The following is a 14,000-nucleotide window of genomic DNA, read 5'->3' on the forward strand; positions in this document are numbered from 1 at the left end:
TTGATACAGCTTCTCATAGTGAGCCATCGATTTATTACAAAGCTCGGCTCTCTCGCAAAATATTAAATGAGTTACTGTGTTCTGAACTTATCATGTGTACATAAATCGTTTGCAGAGAGAAAAACTTTGCTCAAAATTAACAACATGTTATTAAATGTGTAACTACAAAACAACACAAATTTAAAAAATAATAGTTATGTCGATGGCAATTAGAGAACATACATAGAAGGGAAAACAAGATCTACACTAGTACGTGAAAGAGAGAAGATAAATAGAAAAAGAACAAAGCCAGGAGTTTCGTACTGCGAGGGCGTGCAGAAAAGCAACGCCTACGAATTTTTTACGTGAAAACTCCTAAAGCTTTTTGAATAAAACAAACGTTGTTACATTCTACACCTTTGTCCTCATGTCTAAATGTTTGCAGCCTTCTACCGCTGGAGGGCTCCGATTTCTAGCGTGTAACATGGCGATGTGTAACTTAACTGTGTCTGTGCAACAGAAGCAGCGTCCCGTAATCGAGTTTAGAGTTCGAAGAGTTCAAAAATGGTTCAAATGGCTCTGAGCACTGTGGGACTTAACTTCTGAGGTCATCAGTCCCCTAGGACTTAGAACTACTTAAACCTAACTAACCTAAGGACATCACACACAACCATGCCCGAGGTAGGATTCGAACCTGCCACCATAACGGTCGCGTGGTTCCAGATTGTAGCGCCTAGAACCGCTCGGCCACCCCGGCCGGCTCGAAGAATTCGTTCACACATGAAGCACCCTCAGTACTGGCTCGGCCGCATCTAATGTTCTATAGTTTCCAAAACTTAAAGAACACCGTCATGGACTTCACTTTGGTAGTGATCAAGCGGTGCAGGCAGAGGTGAGGCTGTGGCTCCGTTAACAACATTCTACAGCGACTGCATCGACGCACTGGTCCATCGTTGGGAGAAAAATGTTCGTCGCCACGGTAACTATGTTAAGAATAAAAATGATCAATCTTAATAAAGAGCTGTTTCATTTAAACACCTTTTAGAGTTTTCAGATAAAAAATTCCGAGGCGTTACTTTTCAGCACACCGTCGTATCTTAACATACCGTCTAGTACAATACAACATTTTTGTAGTTTTGCATTTAATTAATTTTCTATAGTTTCCAGATTTTCTACGGTTCACTGCTCACTGCATAACAAAATTACTTTACATGTTTGATTTCTTTTTATTCGTTTTAAAAGCCTCTCTCCCCCACTCCAATTTTTCGAGTAACATGAGAGCTATTTTGTCCTTCGTGACTGTAATAATGTCTTACCTGAACCAGACGCTTTTGATTTTATTTAAAGCATCTTCAGTGATCAATTTTTTGGCACCTACATAATTTCAAAGCGTTTTTCTACACATCGAACGACTGTGTAGAAGAACGCATGGGATTTATGTAGGAGCCAAAACACTAATCATTGTCGATGCTTTAAATAGTAATGAAACATATCTGGTGCAAATAATACTCTATCACCGTCGCAGAAAACTGACTAATTCCCTTACTACTTTTAATATTCCTTTCCTTTCGAAACACAGTTCCCTGAAGTGGAACGTGCTGTAAGTGTCCTGCCACTTCCATCAGTCGAGCTGATAAAGAAGCATGGAAAATATTTCAGCATTCAAATTACGAGGTGCATTCAAGTTCTAAGGCCTCCGATTTTTTTTTCTAATTAACTACTCACCCGAAATCGATGAAACTGGAGTTACTTCTCGACGTAATCGCCCTGCAGACGTACACATTTTTTCACAACGCTGACGCCATGATTCCACGGCAGCGGCGAAGGCTTCTTTAGGAGTCTGTTTTGACCACTGGAAAATCGCTGAGGCAATAGCAGCACGGCTGGTGAATGTGCGGCCGCGGAGAGTGTCTTTCATCGTTGGAAAAAGCCAAAAGTCACTAGGAGCCAGGTCAGGTGAGTAGGGAGCATGAGGAATCACTTCAAAGTTGTTATCACGAAGAAACTGTTGCGTAACGTTAGCTCGATGTGCGGCTGCGTTGCCTTGGTGAAACAGCACACGCGCAGCCCTTCCCGGACGTTTTTGTTGCAGTGCAGGAAGGAATTTGTTCTTCAAAACATTCTCGTAGGATGCACCTGTTACCGCAGTGCTCTTTGGAACGCAATGGGTAAGGTTTACGCCCTCGCTGTCCCAGAACATGGACACCATCATTTTTTCGGCACTGGCGGTTACCCGAAATCTTTTTGGTGGCTGTGAATCTGTGTGCTTCCATTGAGCTGACTGGCGCTTTGTTTCTGGATTGAAAAATGGCATCCACATCTCATCCATTGTCACAACCGACGAAAAGAAAGTCCCATTCATGCTGTCGTTGCGCGTCAACATTGCTTGGCAACATGCCACACAGCATTCGTGGCACCCACCTAAATGACACTTTTCGCATTTTCAGGTCGTCATGCAGGATTGTGTGCACAGAGGTTGTTTCGGTTTGTTTTCACACGATGTTCTACTTTCATTAAACTGTCGCACCCACGAACGCACTTTCGACACATCTGTAACTCCATCACCACATGTCTCCTTCAACTGTGAATGAATTACAATTGGTTTCACACCACGCAAATTCAGAAAACGAATGATTGCACGCTGTTCAAGTAAGGAAAACGTCCCCATTTTAAGTATTTAAAACAGTTCTCATTCTCGCCGCTGGCGGTAAAATTCCATCTGCCGTACGGTGCTGCCATCTCTGGGACGTATTGACAATGAACGAGACCTCATTTTAAAACAATGCGCAAGTTTCTATCTCTTTCCAGTCCGGAGAAAAAAAATCGGAGGCCTTAGAACTTGAATGCACCTCGTATTAATGATCCTAGTTTCTTTTATACTGTTCTAATTAAAAGTTTTCCAAACGACTGGGTTCAGAAATGACTACGTACCCATAAAGGTTTGGGAAAAGGAAAAAAACCTACTACATTGACCCCAGTGGTTTCATTATAGCTTCTACGACATAAATGAATCGATTCCTCTCTGACGAGTCTATTTTCCATTTACCAAAAATACCTCATTCATACATTAATACTTTAAACTTGACGTTATGATTTTTGATCATCTGTCGTCCAACTCGTTTGAAGCAGGCAGCAACGATTTCCCATCCATTGTGAATCTCTTCATCTCATATTAACATATACAACATCCCTCCTAGATGTCGTAACGCATGTCCGATCGCCCTGTCCGTCTTTATAGGCAGTGTGTTCCAAGCATTTCTTTGCTCGCCGGTTCTGCTTAGAATTCCGCATTTCTTATCAGTCCTCTAATTGTTCAGCATAATGGTGCCACATCACATTTCAGTACGTAATTTACTTTCTTTTCTAGTTTTCATCAGTCCATGAGTCACTTCCATACAATGCTGTGCTCCACATGTGTTCCAGACCTACATTCTCACAAATAACTTCCACTAATTAAGACCTGTATTTTACGCCAGTGGAATATATTTGTCGACGAATCCTCCGTTTCTAATTATTGGCCATAAATTTGGATATATGAGCTGTCAGACTGCTTCTCTCATATGATATTGGTTCTGCCTCATTAGCTCACGCTTAGGATATATGGTAGATTCCACATAATACACACAAAAACTTTATAGTTACTTACAGAAGATATCTATCTACAAACAGTATTAGTGTCAGAAGGTCCACTTCAAAATGCTTGAGATTATTTATAAAGTGACGGATTTACTTTCAAAATATGTCTGATTTACTACTGCGTACGGGAGTAAAAGATGACACCGTGTATGTGACGTGAATTTATTATTAGGGAAATACTTGCTAAAGGCAGTAATATTTGTCACCTCAATTATCCAAGCAATTTCAATAAGTCATTAAAAAAGAAATCCTCGCTCCTCAGAATACGTTGCACAGGCACAGGGATTTATTTTCCTTTGCGTGAACTAACCATGTACTTCGAAGTCATTATCATAATTAATACATGTTAATATGTTTGTTCTCCACACAATGGTGTATAACGTGATTATGTTAGAGTAATTAGACAGGGTAATCACATGTGACTTTATCCAGCTGCACATCTGTAGGTTATTCTGCGCTTCACACAGAAAACAACTACCGATGTAATAAATGGATTATAAACGTGTTACTATGAGCGACATCTGACGACATGATACTCACCGATACATTTCGGTGCTTAAAAGATTTCAGGTTTTCTGGTGTATAATCAGTGGTTATAGTAACATATGTAAGTTGTCTGAGCGTAAGTTCTTTCGCATTCTACGACAGCACCAGGTACATTTTTTGTACAACGTGTTTGTTGGTGTCAGAAGTGAAATTGAGATTTCTGTCGGTGGATGGCCCATGACGACCACCTTCTTACACTATGTAGGCAGCCCTCATGTACCAAACATGAAACACAGGTCAACTTCGCACACAGTATTGACGCACATTTGTTTAACTGATTTGGCTTAAGTCAGACTCTGACATCCATTTCAGTGAACACAGAAGTAGTTAATGTTATCAGTAAGGAATAAGAGATACCAGGAAAATATTTCACCGAATTCTATGGACTAGCTTCTACCTCTACATAATCATACTGTGACTCTGACATCCATTTCAGTGAACACAGAAGTAGTTAATGTTATCAGTAAGGAATAAGAGATACCAGGAAAATATTTCACCGAATTCTATGGACTAGCTTCTACCTCTACATAATCATACTGTGACACCAAACACCAAAAATAACTGTCTTAATGCTTGTCATATGTGGACGTTTCATTGAAGGAGAGATAACAATAACGGTTGTAATGTTAGCGATAAGAAAAATAATACAAAGAAGAAAATGTAAGCAACTAAGGACAGTAATATTCATTTATGGGAACACTACTTCCTGTCTACAGATGTGGCCCTGTCACTGTCACACAAACTGATTAATTCCGAATACTAAAACCTTCTGGTTATCAGGGTTAATGCCGTTCCGAGACAACATGGAAAACCGAGAAACAGGAATAATCCAAAATAGAAATGAGGGTATGACATCGTTCACCAGGAGGCTCCATCCGGGGAAGTTCGGCCGCCAAGTGCGTCTTATTTCAGTCGACGCCACTTTGTGCGACTTGCCCACTGGTGATGAGGATGAAATGATGATGAGGACAACGCAAGGCCATCACCGAGAGGAGAAAATCTCCAACCCGGCCGGGAATCGAATCCGGGCCCGCTTGCATGGGGTGCGAGCACGGTACCACCCAGCTAAGAAGGCGGACAATAATCTCAAATAACTTGTGTCTACAGAAAACTCCATTTCCTATACTTACAAAATATGCCCCACGTCACACCTGAATCGCCACTACACTACGTACTCGTTAGTCGCAAGAAACAAACGACTCCTTTACAAAACCGTACTCAAAACACACCATATTTTGTTTCACCTGAAATCCGTTCACTATTAAGAAATAATCGTTCGCTTATTTTCTATTTCCGTTTCTCTTTCACTGTTTTCCTGACTGTGGTACCTTTTATCTGGGTCGAAAATGTTGGAAAGTTAATCAGATTTTGTCCTGCACCCACTAACATCACTTCAGTACCCCGTCGTGTGTGATAACACATTCCCAACCCACCTCGTCTTCAATGTCGCCCATCACAGAACACACTTTAAGCAAATCCAAGATACTCAACTGCTCAGATACCGTCACTTAGCCACTAGGAGATGCTTTCGTCAGCTACATCTTCATAATAAGAAATTTTTACTGAAAAAAAACTGTTTCACTTTTCGTTTTTTCAAAAATCATTAAACTAATCACGGAAAATCTGCATGACAGATGATATGCGTGGGATAATGTTGAACTCGCTGAATATTTTAGCCACAGCGTAGCAACTTCCAAAACAGATGGATGGATGCATCTTGATGTAAGAAGACGAGCAAAATCTCATGTATCAGTGTCCTCAGTTCATCGCTGCACAACCTGCGCAATACTTGTAAACTGCCTCATTTCTTTTTCTTTAGCATTCAGCTCGGGGACTGCGTTGCGTCAGTACACCATTCCACTCTTCCCTCTGCCCTTCTGTTTCATGCCGTATACGTAGCGCATCCCACATCATCCACATCTGGTGTATGAATAACATCTTCGGCCATCCAAGGCCATTCCTTCCCTCAACAGCTTGTTCTACTATTGACCTAATGACGTTATTGGATTACGGCTTTGTCACTTCTTGTCTGGATTGCCCCATGAGATATCTGGTTTCCGTACTCTCCTCAGCACCTCTTCGTTGGTAAGCATCTCTCCAATTGATCTGCATCGTACTTCGGTAGCACCAAATCCCCAGGGCTGCTAACAGTCTTCTTTTTTGTATTCCTACTGTGCAGTTTCACATTCATATAGGGCAACAATCCAAAGAAATGCTTTCATGGTCCGTTTTTTTATTTGCAGACTGATCTTGCTTGTGAGAAACTTCTTTCACAAATTAAATGCAAGATTGGTTTCCTGCATTCCACTCATAATTTCGTTCTGGATTCTGGCATCACTTCCAATCCTGCTTCCCAAATAGGTAAATTCCTCTGTTGCTTATAAATCCTCTCTTCCAATTCTCATTCTCACAGGTTACCCTTAATACTACATACCATAACTTTTGTCTTTCTCTTGTTTATTCTCGTAACATACTGATTTTACTCACATAAAATACTGATAAATGAAAATCCTTTTCGTTGTACCGAAACTTTATGTAGATATTCCTTCGCTTCCGTGACTACAGCAATATCATCTGCGTAAAACACCGTGGTTATCTTCCGCCAATTTCTGTTATACGGGAACGGGAGCGCGACAGCAAGAGGAATCCTGGATAAAATTGACAATGAGGCACTGCAAACCATTTCGAGGAAACATAAAAGTTGTGTCGTTATAGCATGTAAAGTAGAATTATCTGACGTTAAATTAGCTATACCAATGAATGAGCTGCCGCAGCAGCTGCGTGAAGGTGGATAATTCCTTGTGGCCCTGGATTTAATGCAATAATTTGCATCGATTTTTAACGAAATGGAGATATGTGATTAATTAATATTAAACTATGGAATCTGCTTGTGAAGAGACTGTCAAGGAAACAGTTATGTGATTAGAAACAATGGTAACACAGTCACGATAGACAGTTTAGCATGGATGAGCTACAACTGTTAAATAAAGGTATTTTACAGATTTGTATCTAAAATCACAAGTCCAGTTCTGAACAAAGATATCAGGAACGATCTTGTCAATTTTATGAAGTGCCCTGTTATGCGCCTACCAAACACTTTTACATCTTGCTCGGCTAGATATCCGGTTTTATCAGGCAGGATGATACGTTTGACTTTGTGGAGGGCTGTCGAAGTGTATTAAATGCTCACAGTACTTACATTGTGTTTGGTGCGCAGTACTGGATAGCTTGCAGAACAGACACTATTTGTCCTGAACAGTATAATACAGTTTGTCTGCTGGAGCAAAAATGATTTGTAGAAGTTTAACAGTGTACAACTAAACTCTCCAGACCAGACAATCAAAACCAAGAAAAGATTAGAAATTATGTTCTGCCTGTCTACAGTTTTAACTACTTACCCCTAAACTACATGGAAGTTGTTGACGCACACTCTAACAAAGACAACATCAATATCAAACTTAAGTGTTATATTAAAGCCAGTCCATAACATTGTTCTCTCCTAATACCATCAAATATAGATATTGATGAATTACAACTGGTTCCATAAAATAATGTCATTCCACAGCCTTTAACAAAAAGAATAAATGTATCACACAGAGTTAAACCACCCACTATTACAGAAATCACTCCTTCAACTTTAGTTAACGCGTTATGCGCATGCCACATAAAAATGGAATAGATCGAAATCAGAAAAACCCAAACTTGAATATTCTGAGAAAACAGTTGACATGAGGGAATAACCCATTATTGGAAAAGGACGAGCCATTTTAGACGTGCATACGAAGATTATAAATTACTTTAAAAAGAGTATATGGAAAAAATTTGGATACGACTGGGGAATACGAAATATTAGCATTTACTGTAAATACCAATGAGTAGCCGGCCGCCGTGGCCGAGCGGTTCTAGGCGCTTCAATCTGGAACCGCGCTACCGATACGGTCACAGGTTCGAATCCTGCTTCGGGCATAGATGTGTGTGATGTCCTTAGGTTAGTTAGGTTTAAGTAGTTCTAAGTTCTAGGGGACTGATGACCTCAGATGTTAAGTCCCATAGTGCTTAGAGCCATTTGAACCAACCAATGAGAAGTGGCCATACGTTGGAGTACTCGCAGAAAATGTTGGACCCAATGACGTTTAATACATTAGAAAAAATATGAAATATGTTTTAAACCTCCATTCCCATTCTAATCTTCTTAAAAAGGGTACTTACAATGTATCTCAGCGTCATGGTCTCGACAATGCGCATTTAGCAACAAAAAAACGATTTGCAGAGTTTGAAACTGATGAAATAATTTTAGTTAAAGACCGTTCTTTACCAAAATTAAACACCTCTATGCTAATTCTAGTAGAGCATAGGGGGGAGTCCGTCAGCAATATGAATTTGTGCGACAGACAAATGTTTTCGTGACTTTATAGATAGTTTTCTGTGAATGCTTAACAGAAACGATCTAGGAAGACGGCATGATGATCTAAGTGTTTACACAGCTAAAGTCTCGTATTTGGTACTGTTTGTAGTTACACTTCCATATTACGAAGACGTAAAATATGAGTGATACACCACATTAATATCTCTCCGAAACACGTTATTTATAGTATTGGTTAAGGTGCTAAAGGGTCAGGCAATGTGATGTTTGAAACTAAACATACCGTTGGTGTTAGCTTTCAGTTACCTTTCAGCATTATTTCATAATTTTTTATTGAAAGGAAAGGAAATACAGTCTGTAAATATTTTTAAAGAACGGTGGCACCAAAGCACTGGTCAGCAATTGCCGCAGTCTTTCTCAGTATGGCAACAACGAGCGGTACCTGTTCAAACACATAAGCTACCCTGGAACTTTCATGGAGTACAACAAACCCGAAGTCAGTGAATTACATCAACCACACTGAGGTGACAAAATTAATGGGATAACTCCTGAAATAGTATCGAACCCGGTGTAGCGCAGCAACTCGACTTGGCATGGACTCAACGAAATGCTGGAAGTCCCCTGCAGAAATACTGAGCCATGCTGTCTCTACAGCCGTCTGTAATTGCGAATGTGTTGCCTGTGCAGGATTATATGCACCGACTGACCTCTCAAATATGTCCCATAAATTTTCGATTGCATTTACGCTCGGCGGTCTGGGTAGCCAAATCATTCGCTCGAACTGTCCGGAATGTTCTCCAAACCAATCGAGAACAATTACGGTCCAGTGACATGACGCATTGTCATCCACAAAAATTCCATTGTTATTTGGGAACACGAATTCCATGAATGACTGCAAACGGTCTACAAGTAGCTGAAAATAACCAATTCCAGTCAATGATTGGTTCAGTTGGACCACATGACCAGTACGTTCTACATAAACACACCCCATACCATTATGGAGCCAGCACGATTATGTACAGTGCTTTGTTGATAATTTGTATACATAGCTATAGTGCCCAGCCCGAAACTAGTTTCAAGGTCATCTCACCGTCTTACAGAATTGACAGGTTTTTTTATAGTGGTAATTTCAAATATTCGTAAAAAATTTTAAAAAATATTCGGCAACTCTATTTTTAGTCTAGAATATGATGGAGTACTTTCCAAAAGGAAATTCTCACTAGCTACTGGGAAAAAAATTAAAACTAACGTTACTAGAAATTTTGGAGGAAAATAATTTTTTACTTCAGCATGTGGTAGTAACAGAATCGCTAATGTAATTGCACTCAAGAAAATTATATGAACATCCTCTAAGTTTACAGATGCATATGCTGCGTCTTTTATTTAGGAAACATAGAAGTATTCTGAAATAAAAAATAAAATATTATAAGAGGTGAGAAACTGTCCCGACTGAGTAGCGAAAAATGTGGTCGCTGATGAATTTTCGTTCTGTAGGACTACGAAGAAACTTCCCCCAAGAAAGTTGTTAAGAAAACTACAAAATTATTTTAGTAACATTTCAGACGTCATTATTTTATCGTATCATGTACAGAGGAAAATTATTTCCACGATATTCCATGCGCAGCCACGCGCGAGTTGTTGTAGGCCGTCGCCAAGAGTTTTGTTCGGACGGCTCGCTTTAATATGACCGAAAATATTTCCTACTCGCATAAAATATTTTACTGGCTGCTAACACCTATCCTTCGCCATTGCATCCATCACTCCAAACGCCAATATACGCTACGAAAAAGTAATTGTAGTTATTTTGAAGCCAATTATTTTACTGAATTCGAGCAAAATATTTGTTCGAAACGTTTTGTGAAACCCAAGTTTTATGTAAATTTGCTGTAATCCTATTATTCTCAGCACGCAATACGTGCTTGGTACACAAAAACCTCGTTCTTACTACTCCAATGACCCTGTCTTGTGTTTCAAATTTCGTCCATCATTGCAGTTTCTGAATTAAAAACCAAGTGGGCGGAGAAGTGATTTGCCAGAATAATTCATTTTATCACGTATATTACCCACCTCTATTTCTCTAGGCATCGGATTTTATCTTCTGTCATACTAAAGTAATACAATTCTACGTCCTAGTTTTTCGTAAAAGTCGTCAAATATCATAGATTTCTATGCTCTTCTCAGAGAATCAGAGTAGGTGGTGGCACTGTTCTGGTGTTACTGCACTGTTTATGTATACAGCCGACACAGAAGCACCACAATGTTTTGTCATTTTATGAACTGCATTACCCTTTCTGCGAAACAGGCAGTAAATCTTTCTATGAAAAAAGGAGTTAAATTTCGAATGTACAAGTAAACCGAATGCAGTAATATTATATCCGAATGTAAAGACATTCGATACAGGTTTTTAGGAAAAACTGTTGTCAATTAATGCGAAATTGACAATCGTATTTTAATTGACAGTTACTGTTGAGCAAACTAATCGCCACCACTTGTGACAAATTTATCAGACGTCTACTGTAAGGTTCAAATGGCTCTGAGCACTATGGGACTCAACTGCTGAGGTCATTAGTCCCCTAGAACTTAGAACTAGTTAAACCTAACTAACCCAAGGACATCACACACATCCATGCCCGAGGCAGGATTCGAACCTGCGACCGTAGCGGTCTCGCGGTTCCAGACTGCAGCGCCAGAACCGCGCGGCCACTTCGGCCGGCTCTACTGTAAGGGAAAAACATTTACAGCATGTCCTCTATAACTGAAATGAATAGACAACCATTTAAATCGAGTCAGCTTTTTACATGGACGGCTCTTACCTAAACTGAAGGATCTTCTGGCTCCGTGTCTTCAGATTCACTGTCGCTTGTTTCAGCCAGGTGTATCATCACAGATTCCACTATGGTGTGTCTTAAACCCGGGTTCAAGAAATCAGTTTCTTGCAATACTTCTGCGTGCTTTACGCACTTCTCCCACTGCTACTGAATAACATTGTAAAGAGCTTCGTGTGTTAGCTTCTTGACATCAGCAGGTTTGAAAGTAGTATTTCTTTTCGCTACTTCTCGCTTTACTTGGGCCCATATCAATTCAGTGGGATTATACTGGCAGTGTTACCGTGTTAGACGTACCACATGCTGTCCCATTTCGTTTGCCAGTGGATCTAATTCGTAAGTCTTTTTGGCACCTAGACAGGAGTTCAGCCTTCGTTTCATCGACTGAAAATGAAACATTCTTTCTCTTTAGCCACTCCATAATATATGCCTTGCGCCACTTTGAACGTGGCACCTTTCCTGTCTGAATGGAGTGGTAGCTGGCGTTATCCATCAAGATAGTTGACCCCTCTTCCATCGCAGACAACAGTCGAATAAACCAATTGTTAAAAATTTATCCATTCATTTCTGAATGGTAATCGGGTTGACAAGAACTTTTCCCACCACGATAAACAAGTTTGGCCTCTGGTATGAAGCCTGTGGTTGTACGTGGCAACAAAGCCGAGAGAAGGGCGAATCGCAGCCCGCAGTCCCTTTTGGCGGCAGGCAGCAGCTGTGACTTTGAGGACTCAACTTTCGTGCCACCCACTCTAGCTGAGGTCTGCGCCACACTCGACTCCTACCATCAGCTCTTACAACTGAAATCGGGGCTCATCTGACTAGGCAACGGTTTCCAAACCATCAAGGGTCCAAACGACATGGTCACAAGTCCAGGAGAGGCACTGCAGGCAATCAACTCCAGGTTTTAGCAACAGTGCAACCAGCATGCTGGTAAGAGTACCAGTGTCTGTAATAGGCCAAAAATAAATTGGGATCACTTCAAAAACCAAGAATTAGGAAAACAGATACGGTCGTACATCCCACATTGTTTTCTATGGTTATTTCACGCAGTGTTGCTTGTCTGTTAGCACTGACAACTCAAACTCTGCTACTCTCGGACGTTAAGTGATGCCCGTCGGCCATTGCGTTGTTCGTGGTGAGAGATAATGACCGAAATTTGGTGTTATCGGCACATTATTGACGCTGAATCTCGAAATATTGAATTTCCTAACGAGAACCGAAATGAAATGTCCCATGCATCTAGCTCCAACTACCATTTCGCGTTCATAGTTTGTTACTTCCCGTCGTACGCCCATAATCATGCCAGAAACCTTTTCACCCGAATCACCTAAGTGACAGCTCCTCCAATGCATTACCCTCTTATATGTTGTGTACTCGATACTACCACCATCTGTGTATATTTATATCGCTATCCTATGATTTCTGTTACCTGTCTATATTTTTCTAGTGCAGATGTGACGAATCTTTTTCTTCTGTCCCAAAAAGAATGCTTAGTGAAATCGTTTATTGGCCCTACATTTGCTGGAACATTACTTGCAATAACAGAAGCTGTCCCACCATCACAGAAAGCACTGTCATCAAAATTCAGAGGGTCTTAATAGCACGAAACTATGCAAAAGAAAAACAGGTTATTGATTTCCGCGTGGGATTGGCTATAACTTCAAATCCATTTTCTTACAAAAGGCAAAATACAAAATAAAGCTGCCATCTGTTTACGACACCTGCAGGATTAACACATATATGATTACATACGTGTTGCTCACAATAGCTACATTGAAAGCAGAATATCTAGCAAAGAGGGAAGTTCCCCTACTCCGCATGCACTCTGCCCTGATCATCGGACCCTTGACGTTAGTTTTGAATAGGGTGTTACAAATACAACACAGGTGCAGTGTCTGGCGTTATGCGGCTTTTACTGCCACGAGAGGCAGGCTCTCGTAACGACATACGGTGTGTCCTGATCATCGACTCGTAAGTGAATGTTGCACAGGGTGTATCTAACTGCTGTCTCCGGCGTTGTGTGGGTTCAATTGCCAGGGAAGGAAGGTTCCAGTCGTTACATCCGCTGTGCCCTGATGGGGATCCGCAGGAGACATATCGACTTTAGCTAAACTAAGACGGCTTAGAACTGTTCTTAAAAAAAAGTCTACGAAAGCCACTGCGCCATTCAGCGCCTAACCACTTAAGCCTAGGTACTGAATAATGTTGATGAATCTACTGTTCGGTACGCAATTCGATCCAAGCGGCAGTTTAAATTGGCGTTATCAGCAAAAGACGATAAAATCTTCGGCTACATGTGCAAAAGTTTTCTTTGTGATCTGTATCTATTATCCCTGTTTAACTACAAGGCAGACTACTACGCAGTTGCCATCACCACTAGGCAATGACACCATGCACCCCGGCCGCCCTGGCCACCAGTGACTTCTACCGCCAGCAGTGCTGATCCCTCGCCGCTGCAGTGCCTGAACAAAGACCGCACTACTCCAATTAGGGACAGTTCTATGGAATGTGCACGTAAAATTCCGCTATAAAAGTTGTTTCGTTTGCAACGAGAAACAAAGCGACGCTTTTCGGCGTCAGAGAGCATCGCAAGTAAGATCTGATGAGCAGTTATTTTATTATCCTGCTCCAGTCACACTTTGGAAAACCGA

This window comes from Schistocerca americana, chromosome 2 (assembly GCF_021461395.2).
Source record: "Schistocerca americana isolate TAMUIC-IGC-003095 chromosome 2, iqSchAmer2.1, whole genome shotgun sequence".
NCBI lineage: Eukaryota > Metazoa > Arthropoda > Insecta > Orthoptera > Acrididae > Schistocerca > Schistocerca americana.